Source organism: Petromyzon marinus, unplaced genomic scaffold, assembly GCF_048934315.1.
Source record: "Petromyzon marinus isolate PM22_M1 ecotype Great Lakes invasive population unplaced genomic scaffold, UKy_Petmar_22M1.pri1.0 PM_G_Scaffold_10, whole genome shotgun sequence".
Taxonomy (NCBI): Eukaryota; Metazoa; Chordata; class Hyperoartia; order Petromyzontiformes; family Petromyzontidae; genus Petromyzon; species Petromyzon marinus.
Genome location: NW_027422651.1, coordinates 2882376 through 2896280, shown reverse-complemented (window position 1 = coordinate 2896280; position 13905 = coordinate 2882376). Strand labels below are relative to the sequence as shown.

The 13905-nt window shown below is 43.5% G+C and overlaps 1 long non-coding RNA gene across 1 annotated transcript; it reads left to right on the top strand.

The window, feature by feature from the left end:
* Nucleotides 1-4309: 4309 nt before the first annotated feature.
* On the top strand, nt 4310-9186 carry LOC142908607 (uncharacterized). The gene is made up of 6 exons (XR_012931883.1): nt 4310-4541; nt 4916-4962; nt 6751-6890; nt 7034-7111; nt 7497-7589; nt 8277-9186. It is a non-coding gene; the product is annotated as an uncharacterized LOC142908607 (long non-coding RNA).
* The last annotated feature ends 4719 nt before the right edge of the window (nt 9187-13905 follow it).

Below are 13905 nucleotides of genomic sequence, written 5' to 3'. Positions count from 1 at the left end.
AAATACTTATTAAATAGGCTTATTAAATAAGCTTATTAAATAGGCTTATTAAATAGACTTATTAAATAGGCTCAATAAATAGGCTTATTAAATAGGCTTACTAAATAGGCTTATTAAATACTTATTAAATAGGCTTATTAAATAGGCTCAATAAATAGGCTTATTAAATAGGCTCAATAAATAGGCTTTTTAAATAGGCTCAATAAATAGGCATATTAAATAGGCTCATTAAATACTTATTAAATAGACTTATTAAATAGACTTATTAAATAGGCTTATTAAATAGGCTTATTAAATAGGCTTATTAAATAGGCTTATTAAATAGACGTATTAAATAGCCTCATTAAATAGGCTTATTTTAGCAACTTAGGCTTATTAAATAAGTTTATTTCAGCAACTTAGACTTATTAAAAAGCCTTATTAAATAGGCTTATTTCAGCAACTTAGGCTTTATAAATAAGCTTATTTCAGCAACTTATTCTTATTAAATAGCCTTATTAAACAAGTTTATTTCAGCAACTTAGGCTTATTAAGTAGCATTTTTAAATAGGTGTATTTCAGCAACCTAGACTTATTAAATAGGTTTATTCAGCAACTTAGGCTTATTAAATAGGCTTATTCAGCAACTTAGGCTTATTTAATAGGCTTATTTCAGCAACTTAGTCTTATTAAATAAGCTTATTTCAGCAACTTATGCTTTTAAATAGCCTTATTAAACAGGTTTATTTCAGCAACTTAGGCTTATTAAATAGCATTTTTAAATAGGTTTATTTCAGCATCTTAGACTTATTAAATATACCTTTTTAAATAGGCTTAGTTCAGAAACTTAGGCTTATTAAATAGGCTTATTTCAGCAACTTAGGCTCATTAAATAGCCTTATTAAATAGGCTTATTTCAGCAACTTAGGCTTATTAAATAGGCTTATTTCAGCAACTTAGGCTTATTAAATAGGCTCATTCAGCAACTTAGGCTTATTAAATAGGCTTATTTCAGCAACTTAGACTTATTAAAGAGGCCTATTAAATAGGCTTATTAAATAGGCTTATTTCAGCAACTTAGACTTATTAAATAGGCCTATTAAATAGGATTATTAAAAAGGCTTATTAAATAGGCTTATTTCAGCAACTTAGGCTGATTAAATAGGCTTATTAAATGGGCTTATTTCAGCAACTTAGGCTTATTAAATAGGCTTATTTCAGCAACTTAGACTTATTAAATAGCCTTATTTCAGCAACTTACGCTGATTAAAAAGGCTTATTTCAGCAACTTAGACTTATTAAATAGCCTTATTTCAGCAACTTAGACTCATTAAATAGGTTTATTTCAGCAACTTATGCTTATTAAATATACTTATTTCAGCAACTTATGCTTATTAAATAGCCTTATTAAACAGGTTTATTTCAGCAACTTAGGCTTATTAAATAGCATTTTTAAATAGGTTTATTTCAGCAACTTAGACTTATTAAATATACCTTTTTAAATAGGCTTAGTTCAGAAACTTAGGCTTATTAAATAGGCTTATTTCAGCAACTTATGCTTATTAAATAGCCTTATTAAACAGGTTTATTTCAGCAACTTAGGCTTATTAAATAGCATTTTTAAATAGGTTTATTTCAGCAACTTAGACTTATTAAATATACCTTTTTAAATAAGCTTAATGAATAGTGGTCAATGCGACCTGACCATACTTCACCACGCTGGTCAATGTGTACTGACCATACTTCACCACCCTGGTCAATGTGTACTGACCATACTTCACCACGCTGGTCGATGTGGACTGACCATACTTCACCACCCTGGTCAATGTGTACTGACCATACTTCACCACGCTGGTCAATGTGTACTGACCATACTTCACCACGCTGGTCAATGTGACCTGACCATACTTCACCACCCTGGTCAATGTGACCTGACCATACTTCACCACTCTGGTCAATGTGTACTGACCATACTTCACCACTCTGGTCAATGCGGACTGACCATACTTCACCACCCTGGTCAATGTGTACTGACCATACTTCACCACGCTGGTCAATGTGACCTGACCATACTTCACCACGCTGGTCAATGTGTACTGACCATACTTCACCACGCTGGTCAATGTGACCTGACCATACTTCACCACCCTGGTCAATGTGTACTGACCATACTTCACCACGCTGGTCAATGTGGACTGACCATACTTCACCAATCTGGTCAATGCGACCTGACCATACTTCACCACGCTGGTCAATGTGTACTGACCATACTTCACCACGCTGGTCAATGTGTACTGACCATACTTCACCACCCTGGTCAATGTGTACTGACCATACTTCACCACGCTGGTCAATGTGTACTGACCATACTTCACCACGCTGGTCAATGTGTACTGACCATACTTCACCACGCTGGTCAATGTGACCTGACCATACTTCACCACGCTGGTCAATGTGTACTGACCATACTTCACCACGCTGGTCAATGTGACCTGACCATACTTCACCACGCTGGTCAATGTGACCTGACCATACTTCACCACCCTGGTCAATGTGACCTGACCATACTTCACCACGCTGGTCAATGTGTACTGACCATACTTCACCACCCTGGTCAATGTGGACTGACCATACTTCACCACCCTGGTCAATGTAGACTGACCATACTTCACCACGCTGGTCAATGCGTGCTAACCATTGTGCCACCGCTCCCCCCGTTGCCCTAAACGTGCTCAACCTGCGCAAATATTAAACGCCGTGTATATTACGATGATAAAATAAACATTAGGCGAGTAATTTAAGAGTTGTGTTTAATTAAAAGTTTACCTCACGCGAGCCCCCAGCGCAGCCGTTTCCACTTTTCCCGCCAAAAACAAACCGTCACCAAAACCAACACCGCAAACTCTTCACGTTCCCACTTGGACGGCTAACCTCAGCTTAATTATTAATTATCTATCACTCGTGACTCACTCTCTCTATACACACACATGTGTGTACATGTACACGATGAGGAGATTATTTACTTTGTTAACAAAACAACCTCGCGGTGGCCTTCAGGGACTGAGAGGCGCTGCCGAGGGCGCGAGGGGGGGGGAGGCCGGGGCCACGTGACCCGGAGTCAAAAAAAGCGCGGGAAATTTGAAAAACCTCGCCTGGTCTACAGGAGGTCGTAGTTCATAGTTTCATTTATTTGGTATAGCCCTGTGAGCCATTCGGCTCTTGAATCGGGTGCAACCTCAACAAACAAAAAAACATGAACATGAAAACATCTTAATGTGATTATGTGTGACTGTGCAAACAGAAAATACAGGAAAAAAAAAAACATCAAAAATATTCCTGAAATAGCACCGTACACCAACGCTGTGTGCAAAAAATCCCAGTGGGATGCAAGTCAAACAACAACAACAACCACAAGACAACTAAGATTAAGGCCATCAGTCTAACTCCGTACTACAATAAACAAAAACATGGCCAAAAATAAAATAAAAACTTTTCGAAATCACCAAAATAAAAGCCATAAATGCAATGTAACAGTGATCATAGGGACTGTGACCGAATTTTTAACAATAAACTACATAAATAAATTATAACACCAAAATCTAGAGCCATATTTTAGGCCACTGAATAGCAGTGGCAGCTAGGGGTGTACAACTCCTCTAGAGCAGTTTTGAGTGAAGATCTCAGGTAGTGATTCAAGTTGCAGTTTATTGGCAATAGCATTCCAGACCCTGGGGGCATCAATAGCAAAGGCCCTTCCTCCTGTTTTTGTACGGCAATAGGGAATGTGAAGCTGGTAAATGAGCGAAGACCTGAGGTCAAATTTGTTCTTTGAAACAGAGAGGAGATCCAGTAGGTAGTCTGCGGAATTTTTTGTAAGTACATCGTGAATAAATAAGATCTGGTGCACAAGCCGTCGAACATTAAGATATGTTAAGTTTGACCCAATGTAGAGATCACAGTGGTGAGTCTATGGGGCAGTGTTGAGTCTATGGGCAGTGTTGAGTATATGGGCAGTGTTGAGTCTACGGGCAGTGTTGAGTCTACGGGCAGTGTTGACTCTACGGGCAGTGCTGAGTCTATGGTGCAGTGTTGAGTCTATGGTGCAGTGTTGAGTCTATGGGGAGTGTTGAGTCTATGGGCAGTGCTGAGTCTATGGGCAGTGTTGAGTCTATGGGCAGTGTTGAGTCTATGGTGCAGTGTTGAGTATATGGGCAGTGTTGAGTCTATGGGCAGTGTTGAGTCTATGGGCAGTGCTGAGTCTATGGGCAGTGTTGAGTCTATGGGCAGTGCTGAGTCTATGGGCAGTGTTTATCAATTCTACAGAATCTGAGCCTCGCTCGCACTGCGTGTTCGCCTATCCACACTACGATTTATAAAAGCGCCCTGCTAAGGCCTCACGTGATAACAGCCCCGCCGAGTCGCCTGCCCGTGATTCGAGGCACGGAACGTCGAATCTCCTCCTCCACCACGACCACACGAGGACATTGTTTTGTTTGTAACCTCACCACGAAGGAGGATATAGCTCAAGACCCCCTCCCCAGCACCTACGCAGCGTTGCGCTGGTGAGTGCCGCGTTGAGGCCTATTCCGGGAGTGTCACCGGTCTCGGCTAGATTGCCCAGCCGGCCGAGGCGGCACTTTGGCCGGCTACAGATGCCGCTGTCATGCGATGGTCTCCATGGAGACCTGGAAGATGGTCTCTAGGTTATGTTGTGGGTTAGCAAGCTTCCAAAGGATGCGTGAAGGCTGCCGCTCGGCTTTTTGTAACGAATCTTTGCTGCGTGTTTTAAACTTTAATTGTTTGCGATGCACGCGTGTCAACGTGGTGATGCGTCGCTCAAAGACTTCACTCGAGCGCGTCGTGTTCAAGCTCACTTTGTCTACCTTAGCAGCTTACAAAGTGCCGCCTAATAATTTACCGTGCGTCTGCCTCTTAGGCCGAGTGAACCGCTTGAACAAGGGCACATTCAGAAGCGTAAACTCTGTGAGTATCTCGTTTTAAATTTTGATTTGAAGCTTTTGTGACTGCAGTAATTCATATTCTTAGCTCTTTCGGTAAAGTCACGTTGAAGGGAAACAATAAAATAATAAAATATATATAAAATAATTAAAATTCTCACGACGTTTCGACCTGATGACGACCGTTTGTGTTATGGTCGAAACGTCGTGAGAAATTTTATTGTTTTATATATATTTTATTATTTTATTGTTTCCCTTCAACGTGACTTTACCGAAAGAGCTAAGAATATCTCGTTTTATTCATAGTTCGTGTTTCCAAGGACAAAAACAATTGCACATTCTCATTACCAATACATCGACCTGGCTGGTGGTCACACTTGCCAGGAGCCCCTTTCCCTGTCGGCTTGACATTTTTTTCAACTCAATTGTTTTTTTACACAGCTCTTGGACAGACGTGCGGCAGTGTTGGTTTATATCCTGGAAGGTGCTCTCACTCCAGGGGCTGTTTCATTGATGGGAAAATAACCTGAGCTGGGGCTGTAATCAATGTTGTTTTATTGATCTAGTTTAAAACATCAGCACGAACATCGGTGCCAAACTAACACGATGTGAGGCGCTAGATTTGAAGCTTTCGTGATGTGCAAGGATTCATAGTCTTTAGCTTTTTTTCGGTAAAGTCGCGCTGGTAAAAAAAATAAAGTTAAACCCAAGTTAAACTTTAGCAGCCTTATAGTTTACAGCAGTATGCTCCGCAAGGCAACCAGTTTGTCAGCTTAACTACTGCCTTCTGCCTCTGGTTCACGTGTGTAACGCTCTTCAACCTGCACACGGCCATCTCTCCGTCCCCAACCCCCTGCAGCATAACAGAAGGTGGCTTAACTTAGCCCCCCCCCACGGCCCTTCTTGTCTCTCCCCCCCCCCCCCCTTAACCTGTATACAATCTCGGGTGTCTTAGAGTTCTCTTCACCTGATGCAGCAATTTTGCCGTGACGGTTTCCACCTCAAGACGGAAGCTTGTGCTGCTGCCTCCGAAACGTGATTTTAATTGAGTTGTTTTTTTCATTTATTTATTTTATAGATTTTTTTTACCTACGTGACTTTAGCAAAAAAAAAAGAAAGAGTCCGATGCGAGGAGGCGTTTCCCCCAACGTTCGTTTTCTGCGGTGGCAAAAAATGCAGCCTCTGCGAAACGATGAGAACCTAAACATTTTGCTCAACACAGGAGGAACGTGTCCATCAGTGAGGGAGCCTTAGGCATACATCCAATTGTCCCTTGTGAAGGAGGAGGTCTTTAACCCGGCATGGTTGTCACCTGGTGTACAGGAGGTCGTGGGGTTTGATACCGACCCTGACACTCCCTGCTCTTTCTTTGGGGTTGACGTTTCTCGCTCCCCGCGGCCGCGTGGATTTTTCTCCCAGAGTCCTCCGGTTTTTCCCCCTCCGCATTCCGAAACGCCACGCGTTTAGAGTATTTTGCCCTGAATGTCCACTTGATATCAGCCCACCATTTATGGGCCAAGGTCTCTTCTTAAAAAAGAGCTATGTAGCACGGTGGTGTGCTTCCCGTGGCAACATTAAACATTGGTTAGTTTTATTAGTATATATATTTTTAAAGTGATTTGTTTTACTCTTCCTGTAACTCTGCACTCACGCCGTGTTTTTGTTTTGTGTTTGTTGTCATGTTCTGACCCAGTGCCACAGCTGGACATCTGTGACAAAAAGAGCTTCGTAGCGCTTTGGATTCCTCCTCTTGCAGTCTAAATAAATATCATTCCCACTGCTCCTCCTACTCCCTCCCCTTCACCCCTCCTAGCCAAGTGAAGGAAGCCGCCAGGCCGACCATCTGCCACCTCCCCCCAATGGAGACTTTCTCCACCACCACCCGTTTAGTGGCCTTGCTGGTCGTTGTGCTGGGCGACCGTCGTCACAACCCCTTCGCCCTGCCCCTTGACCGTGAGTAGCAAACAGCGCCGCTACCACACTTGAGACGATGCCCCCTCTCAACGCTACTCCCACTAAAGGCCATCGACTAAACTCGACTCTTTTGACTTCACCAGGCAATGCCCACTGAGCTTCGTGGCGCTTTTTTTTTTCAGAAGCGCTCCGGCTCTTGCAAATGATGGCTTCAACGAAGCACTTCGACGTTCAAGCGGGGCCGAGTACTCGAAACACTTGTAGGTATCTGTGTGACACACACACTACACACACTACTCACACACAGAGACCCACAGACTTCTCACACAGAGACCCACACACTACTCACTCAGAGACCCACACACTACTCACACACAGAGACCCACAGACTACTCACACAGAGACCCACACACTACTCACACAGAGACCCACAGACTACTCACACAGAGACCCACACACTACTCACAGAGAGACACACACACTACTCACACAGAGACCCACACACTACTCACACAGAGACCCACACACTACTCACAGAGAGACACACACACTACTCACACAGAGACCCACACACTACTCACACAGAGACCCACAGACTACTCACACAGAGACCCTACTAACACTCTGCTGTATTTTCGCCCACAGCTGCGGTTATCATCTCTGGCCACGTACGGTACCAAAGAAACTCACATCAGGTGTATGCAGCAAAGCAGCAACCTCCGGACACACGACGGAAAGGTGCACGGTTGCGACATCACACACACACATACACATGTACAGGGCCCAGTTGAGTACGCAGTTTGTTAAGGTGCAGCACTGCAAGTACTTGCTCGTGCCCCTGTTGGCGGAAGGAGGAATAGGAGGAGGAGGGAGGAGGAGGATGAGGAGGGGGAGGAGGAAGGGGAGGAGGAGGAGGAGGAGGGGGAGGAGGATGAGGAGGAGGAGGGGGAGGAGGATGAGGAGGAGGAGGATGAGGAGGAGGGGGAGGAGGGGGAGGAGGATGAGGAGGAGGGGGAGGAGGGGGAGGAGGAGGAGGAGGGGGAGGAGGATGAGGGGGAGGATGAGGAGGAGGATGAGGAGGACGAGGAGGAGGAGGGGGAGGAGGATAAGGAGGAGGTCCTTCACTGCACAGAGCGCTGTAGGGAGCTCCCCTCTAGGCAGGGCACGTTGGACCCCACTCCTCCGCCACGCCAGCCAAACCTCTTGAAGTGTCCCACACTTCACCCCACCACGTGCCACCCGCCTAGACGGGAAGCACCGCGGTGAGCTCACTCCCACCGCCGGGCGGACAACAACGGAGTTGTCGCTCACGACCCGCGACCCCAGCGTGACCCCCCCCACGTCGACCCCCGGGGGCCGGGCCGGCGTCCCCTCGTTAGGAAAACTAAAACTGCGAAAAACTTTGTTTTTGTGTTTGACCGGCAGGTAAGGGCCCCACCGAGCTACGTGGCGCTTTTTCACCGGCGACCGGGCCGTCGCCGTCGTCAGCGGGCGCGGACATTTTTTTGTTTTGCGGCCCAAACGCTTTGAAACGCGCGACGTCGATTCTGAGTGCGGCGCGGGGGGAGAGACGCCCGGAAGGACCCGGAGGGAGAAATCCACGCGACCGCCACGGTGACGAGAGGCCAACGCGAGAAACAACCACTCCGAGCCGCAGAACCTTGCAGGCGAGAGGGAGAGAGAGAGGGTTCTGAAAATCGATTTTTTTATATTTTTAAAAAACCCACTTTGTGCGAATCGCCTTCTATGACCCCCCCCCCTCCACGACTCATAGGGGGGGACGCGGCAGCCCCCCGACGACAGCCTCACACAGCCAGCGCCCCGCAGATGCTGTCGGAGCCAGACAGGATGTACAGAGCGAGAGAGGGAGAGGCGGTGTACATGGAGTGCTCGGTGTTGGTGTGGCCGCCCGCCACCATCCTGTGGTGAGACCGAACGCCGCGCCTGAGCGTCCGTCCCTCTACGCCTCTCCTCTCGCTCTCCGCTCGCTGGAGACTCTTTTTGTTTATTTCACCGCCTGATGCCCACCGAGCCGTGCAGCTGTTTTTCAGAAGCTATCCGGCCATGTCGCAAACGACGGCCCTGACGACGCGCCTCGAAGCTCCCTGTCGCGAGGGCTGTACGTGCCCTGAACTTCTTTCGCACCCTACGTGGCCAACCGTGCTAATCAGAGGTACGGGTGCTGGGTCTGTTTTGTGAATGCCGCCAGTGGGTTTGCATGGCTGGCCACGTACGGAGCGAAAGAAGTTCAACATAGAACACTCCCATAGACTTCAATGTTAAAGGCTCCCATAGACTTCAATGTTAAAGGCTCCCATAGACTTCAATGTTAAAGGCTCCCATAGACTTCAATGTTAAAGGCTCCCATAGTCTTCAATATTAAAGGCTCCCATAGACTTCAATGTTGAAGACTCCCATAGACTTCAATGTTAAAGACTCCAATAGACTTCAATGTTAAAGGCTCCCATAGACTTCAATGTTAAAGGCTCCCATAGACTTCAATGTTAAAGGCTCCCATAGACTTCAATGTTAAAGGCTCCCATAGACTTCAATGTTAAAGGCTCCCATAGACTTCAGTGTTAAAGGCTCCCATAGACTTCAATGTTAAAGGCTCCCATAGACTTCAATGTTAAAGGCTCCCATAGACTTCAATGTTAAAGGCTCCCACAGACTTCAATGTTAAAGGCTCCCATAGACTTCAATGTTAAAGGCTCCCACAGACTTCAATGTTACAGGCTCAAATAGACTTCAATATTAAAGGCTCCCATAGACTTCAATGTTAAAAGTTCCCATAGACGTCAATGTTACAGGCTTCCATAGACTTCAATGTTAAAGGCTCCCATAGACTTCAATGTTAAAGGCTCCCACAGACTTCAATGTTAAAGGCTCCCACAGACTTCAATGTTAAAGGCACCCATAGACTTCAATGTTAAAGGCTCCCATAGACTTCACTGTTAAAGGCTCCCATAGACTTCAATGTTAAAGGCTCCCATAGACCTCAATATTAAAGGCTCCCATAGACTTCAATGTTAAAGGCTCCCATAGACTTCAATGCTAAAGGCTCCCATAGACTTCAATGTTAAAGGCTCCCATAGAACAAGGATTTATGTCTACTGCATTAACCACAATACCTGCAGTCAAAATGCAAAAATAAAACATACTATGATAATATATGATGATGCATTGTCCTTGAAACTGATTGGTCCACACCAAGGGACGGCTTTCTTTTGAGCCTTTTGGCGTCATCTGGTCGAGCACCAATTGGGTCGAGGCTTCAATGCCACATATTTATTATCATAGTATGTTTTTTCGTTTGCATTTTGACTGCAGGTATTGTGGTTAATGCAGACATGAATCCTTGCTAAAAAGGCTTCAGTTTTGTTGCCAGAAAAAAAGAGGAAAAACCCTATTATTATATTTTGGTACTGGCAAAGGAGGTCTAATGATGAACAAAACATCAATGAAGCAATCTGATCTCATCTTGAACGGCTACTGTTGGCCTGCAGCCCGCCAAGTAACGCACTTGTGTAACGTATCTCGACAATAAAATGACTGGTCACTGTCCACTTCCAATGGAGCTTGGCTCTTTAACTTATCAGCCGTCTTTTCATTTGTGGGTGTGTCATTAACTTTGATAATTGATTCTTGTCAACACCACTGGGTACAAAGTTAATAAGTAACAATTTTTTTAAACAAAAATTAAACAGAAAAAACCGCAACACACACGCACATTTCATTCCGAGATCTATAGAAATGTATAAAGTAACCTGTTGCAGAATTTGCCACTTGCTGGTTTTATCCACCATCAATGTATTATGAGAACCCTGTCTATATCTCAGATACAAATTCAGTGTAATGACAGTTCATTGGCTGATTGATATGAAAATAGGTTTTCCCATTTTTTTTCTGGCAACAAAACAGGTCACATTTAAAGCTGAACTTTGAGCTGAAATCCTTCAGAATGTGAGATGTTTTTATCTTCCATTATTTTCATACTTATTGTGTATATTGAGCATCACTTTGTGAGAAGCCAAAAAATGTAAACTGGCCACCATCAGCAACGTGGAATTCCAGGCTACAGATACAGGGTGGTCCAAATGTCTCATGTCTCCTCTAAAGCTTAATATTGTAATAGGAGGCTTTATTTAAAACGCAACATTTAATATGCAAATATGTTCGGGGTCAATTAATTTTGGGAGTCACAAGACATCAGGACCACTCTGCACAGCACGAGTTCAGGATCTACAATGGGAATAGGGTGCCACCCAGCGTTGCTTCAATAGGGTCGCAGCGAGGGTTGGAGTTTAACAAGAAGGAAAGATTTACATTATGAGACCTCCTTTGTCAGTAACAAGATATAGTAATAGGTTTTACCCAATCAAATTCAAGGACAGTGCATATTTTTATGAGAGTTGTCGCTTTTGTTTGCATTTTGACTGCTTATGTTGTGGTTATTGCAAACATGATGCCTTGAATAAAGGTGTCAGTTTTTGTGCCAGTTAAAAGGGTAAAACCTATTACTATAACAAGGAAAGACATTTGCCCTCCCCTACCCCCCAAAGACTGGGTACAGTCTGTGAAGTTAAACCTGCAATTCCTACAGTATGAAATATTTCTTCATACATCATTCCACTGTACATCGTCAATTAATCGTGGAGCGTTAATCCACAAACTGCACATCTTCTAAGACTCGACAAAGCAGGCTGTAACCAAAATTGATTTGTGGGTCCATCGTACTGAAGCGAATTTGACAGAATCACTGGTGCCGATTAGACACGGGGACATTGACAAGAACAAACGCATTGATGCATCGCTCAAATTTTTTAATGAAATGAAAACATCGATTTTACACGAACAGATTCAGAATAAAAAGATCAAAAACATTCAATGAACGATTTACAGGAGACAGCAAAGTGATTGTTCAGAAGTAAAGTTAATTATCGTAAATAACGAATGATAAAATAGCCAACCGTCTAATAATTAATCGGAAGGATGTGGTTGCAGGGTCAATACAAACGGACATTACTTTTAAAAATATATAGTTAAAAAACATTATAAATGCCTTTACATAAAAAAAAAATCACAATGGCACAAGGCTGTTGTAGAAGGATCAACAATCAGCCGAAATCGTAAGGTTCCCCATCCCTTAGTTACTGATCCGTGGCCAAGATAGGTTGCATGGATTAAATCCTGTAATCTCGCCTGGATAAAATAATAATAATGAATGATTGTGACTTGTCTGTGTACTGCTGTAATGTGAGCTCTACTGTAATATTGTATTTGTACTGATGCGTTCTGATCTCGAAAATAAAAATTTTCCAAAGTGAGCATTTAGACGGTGCTCATCTCCAGTTTAAGAGCTCTGAGCCACGTGGTGGAAATTCGACGTTACTATGGCGGGGGCAAGTAACCCCACTGTTGACTTCTCCACAGTGTGTTACTCATTGTATCTACCCCCGACAGATGATGGGCTGATCCAGTCTAGGTTGTCTTCATAATTATGCCAGAAGATGCAAATACAATACTTTTCGAAGCACCGCACATTATTTTTGCATGTTGAATATTTACCGCCACTGCAAATATGTAATTTTAATCAATGCATTGCTATAATGTTTTAATCAATCGTATTGTTATTAAGGTTCGGGTCAGGATTTTAGAGCAGTGTGTTTCAAATAGGTCGACCAGATTTGAAATCGCTACATCTCTGCAAACCACGAACTCTTCATAATAATCCACAATAAAGGTTTTCTGGGTTAGATCGCGTTATTTATAACTGTGTCGTAACCCTCCACCACCCGACACGGCCAATCAGCAAAAAATAAGTGTCACGTTGACAAAAGACAATTAGTTCACTAATTTATTTGCTGATTGGCCGTGTCGGGTGGTGGAGGGTTACGACACATTCATAAATAACGCGATCTAACTAAAAAAAACCTTTATTATGAATAATATTGGTCGCGAAAGCTTGCTACGTGTTAAACTGACACAATCACAACTTTGCCTTTTATATATATGGAGATATACTGTATGTTATTTTAATTAACTTTAACAATACACTACTGTATACAGTATGCTTTTCTCAAATGTGTCTTTACTGCCCCATGCTGTATATACCATCTTAAATCAGGACCAGTACTAAGAGTTTAGCCACGTGACAATACAGCAGACTCTCTGTTGTGTACTATACAGGACGGTCCAGATGTCTTATAACCCCCAATTAACTGACCCCGGAAAATGTGTTTCATTTGCGTATTAATTTCTGTTTCTAAATAAACCTTACATAAAATATATACCGTATGAAGATAATTAAGTGTGTGGGGGGGGGGGGTCACAAGACATCTGGAGCACCTTGTGGAACGTGACTATTTTATGTTAATAAAAAACAAACGACACTTATTAAAGACGAGTTTTGTGGGCAGCAGATGACAGCGAAGTAAAATAAATTGTGCTGCACTTCTAAAACTGCCACGTCTATGACTCCCTGCCTTTACCATCCTGCAAAATCGTGTCCATGACCCAGACAGCGTGGAGAGGGCCCTCATCCAAACAGCACATTGCCAAAAGGGGTTTTGTACGTGCAGTATACATCAAGTATACAGATAGTACTCCTGTATATTGTAACATACCTTATCGACTGACAGTTACCAGTGTCTTTCAGGGCTAGGTGCCTTCCACCCACACAATGGTCATCCTTCTTTACACACACACACACAAATATATATTTAGCTACTGGAATTTTCACATTCTGTACACACGTAAATTGAAAGCTTCCATCTAAAGAACACTGCACCGTAGAGGCAAAATCTCGAATGTATGATCTGTGTGCGAGTGTTTAAACTGTGGTGATGCTGGCATGGCTCCGAGAGAGACTCCAATCCAGTAATAACAAAACAACTATAATAATAATTGGGGTTTTCCCCCTTTTTTCTGGCAACAAAACTGAAACCTTTTTGCAAGGATTCATGTTACTGCATTAACCACAATACCTGCAGTCTCAATGCAAAAATAAAACATACTATGATAATATATGATGATGCATTGTCCTTGAAACTGA